This window comes from Aplysia californica, unplaced genomic scaffold (assembly GCF_000002075.1).
Source record: "Aplysia californica isolate F4 #8 unplaced genomic scaffold, AplCal3.0 scaffold00047, whole genome shotgun sequence".
Taxonomy (NCBI): domain Eukaryota; kingdom Metazoa; phylum Mollusca; class Gastropoda; order Aplysiida; family Aplysiidae; genus Aplysia; species Aplysia californica.
In genome coordinates this window covers 261,410-264,426 of record NW_004797317.1, presented here as the reverse complement: position 1 = coordinate 264,426, position 3,017 = coordinate 261,410, and positions in this window count along the sequence as shown.

Below are 3,017 nucleotides of genomic sequence, written 5' to 3'. Positions count from 1 at the left end.
GGGGGTCCACCGAAGCAGACTTTTATACACATGTTTGTTCTGTGTTGGTCAGCTATTTTATGCGCAGGTCGATTTCGAACTTGACTATTTTGAAAATGAAAGAGGCTTCTGGTTGCAGTAATATAAATCAGTTTATGTATTTATTATCTGTTATCTCTGTTAACCCATCCTGTGTCTCCTCAGATGTTGCAATATTAATCTTCTTCTTACAAATACAATAAAAAAACTGTCTGAGGAAACCATTCATTGATTATTCAGTGTTTAAGACCATTGGCCCACATCACATAAAATCATGTAATTTATTAAATGAAGTTTCCAAAGTGAAATAGTATAGATAAGGTATATACTTCTTCTCATAGGTCAGACATTGTCTATTTCTGACACTGGGTCAATTCAGGCGGGGTGGAGGGGGGTAGCTTACATAGTGTCATAATTATATACGAAGTGCTCAAACGAAGAAATCTGAAATAGTGATGTTAAGTACAGGTGATGGATTGTCACATACAAGTGGCCTTAGAGCAGGTTTTTCTGTAGTTTTGTGTCTCTTTCTTGCATTCCTAATCTTGTTTTCTTATGCAACGTACAAGGCTCACTGTAACACTATCGTCTGTCAACAGAGGACGCCTACCACAGTGGAATGAGTTCCGCCGGAAACACACCCCGTCTCTCCGACTCCATGAACGGGCCCTGCGACAACCAAGGCACGTTTTTTTCTCATGAGAGCAATACTCACCTCATGAACTCAGGGCGTCTGGTCAGTCCGTCACTCAACTCTCCACACGGGGTGGGCGTGAGAGAACCGGGTCAAAGACCAGACCAAAGGTCAAACTTACCCAAACCTCCCCCACCCCCAGTCGCCGCTAAGCCAACGTCACTTATGACTCCTAGCACAGAATCTGCAGGTCATAATCATATCAAAGGTCAAAACCAAGGCCAAGGTCAAGGCCAAATTCCTTTGTCTCCCCCTCCCTATAACATGGCGGTAAAAACCAAAAGACAAATGAACGGTAGTAATGGATACCACCAACAACAGCATTTATTGCAGCAGTTACAGCAGCATTCTCAGCAGCAGCATCCTCATCATCATCAGCAACAACAACCTCCACAGCCTCATCAGCCGGTGGTGGTTCACCACAATACTCAGTCTGATCCCCCCGATCAAGACAAAAATCGACAACCCCCACATCACGGGGCTCTACAGTTCCAGACACTGCCAAACTTCCACAACAAACCTTCATCAAAGCAACCAATGAAGTCGCTTCCTCCTTCACAGCAGCATCAGCAGCCTCCGCCCCAACAACCTCATCCTCAACACCTTCAACAACAACAGCAACAACAACAGCAACAACAACAGAAACAACGGGTACATTCGAAACCTCAACCAATCCTCAAAACCCAGCATTCCTGGGCGCACGACTCAACTCCTGGTCTGTTTCAGAGACGTCGAGAAGCCCAGGAGCTTGACCTGTCCAGCAGCTATCCATCTCTCCCGCCTCGACCTTCCTCTGCCAACGACACTCTCCATCGCACAGAACAGGTCTCTGACACAGAGAGAGGAGTTAAGGACGGCCATTTCATGAGTCGCTCTCAGCGGGAACACTTCTTAGGACGTCGAAGTAATTCTGCTATGGGAAACAGAGACGAGAGAATGTACGCCTCGGAAGCTCATTTGCATACAAACAAAAGAGCTGAAAACTCGGTTGAAGATGCTAAACAGTCTAAAACCAGAGTTCCTGAAAACAAAATGGCCAACAGAAAGCATCGTGATATCATCCAAGCTTATAATGAGCAGTTCACACCAAATGATTTCAACAGTGAAACTAGGTCGAAACCATCGCAGTATGGCTGCACCTTGAAACGTTCACCTGGAAATGAAAATCTCTCCGCTCGACCCCCTCCAAATTCTGACATAGTTGAATCTGACCGGGCAATGCGGGTAATTCCCGAAAGAACTTTCAATGGAACCAGTGCTGTCTTGGAAGAGGAGGATACCCCGCCCCCTTTGCCTCCGAAAGGGGAACTTCTCAAAAGAAGAACATCCATCGAATCGCAAAAGTCCACAGACTTGTCTCGGAACCGTTGTGAAAGTGGGCGGGAATCAGAAGTTCATACCTCCTCCTCTTCCTCATCTCGACCCCGAAGTGGGTCAAGGACAAGTGTTGAGATACAGGATATCACAGAGAATCAATACATCATCTACAACCCAAACTTACCTGTCAAAGAGATCTTTGATCACAACCAAAACCTCAAAGGAGTGGAGAACAGGAACATTCGCATGTCACCCAAAACACAGAAGAAGTTGCTCAAAGTACCGCCCTTGGAGTTGCCTGACGACCTTCTAGGAGTGTCTGGTTCGGAATCCCCAGATGACGTATTCAATGAATCCACCGAACGCGCGTTGAGAAGTAACAGTTCTCGACACCGAGAAAGCCCGAAAGGAATCTTAATGAAGAGTGGGTCATTTGAGCTGAAAAAAGCCTCCGTTGAACATGACTTGGGCTCATCGGGAGGTCCTGAACGTCACAACTCGAGTTCGTCCGATAAATACCCTGACGACATCTACATAGACGTGCAAGAAGTGGATACAGACCCTTCATCGTCCAACTCGTCGCTGTTGAAAGTTTTGCCGTTGGATGATAGTGGCAAACCAAATGGTAAGTTAAAGATTCCTTGTCATAATGTTTACAGAATCTGGCGTTACTCTTTTAGTAAAATATGTTGCATTAGATGGACGACACATTACATGTATATTACAAAGAATTTAGTCTTTTGACGTGCCCTTTCGACGACTTTTTCATCCCCCCCCCCTCTATCTCTCTCTCTCTCTCTCTCTCTCTCTCTCTCTCTCTCTCTCTCTCTCTCTCTCTCTCTCTCTCTCTCTTTAAATCTTTCCATGTCTACAAATACGCACACGTACACATTTCTACATATAATAATATTTTATGTTGGATATATCTAATATTTATATTTTGCATGTATATCTCTCACTCGATTTGTGTGTATGAGAAAGAGTGAGC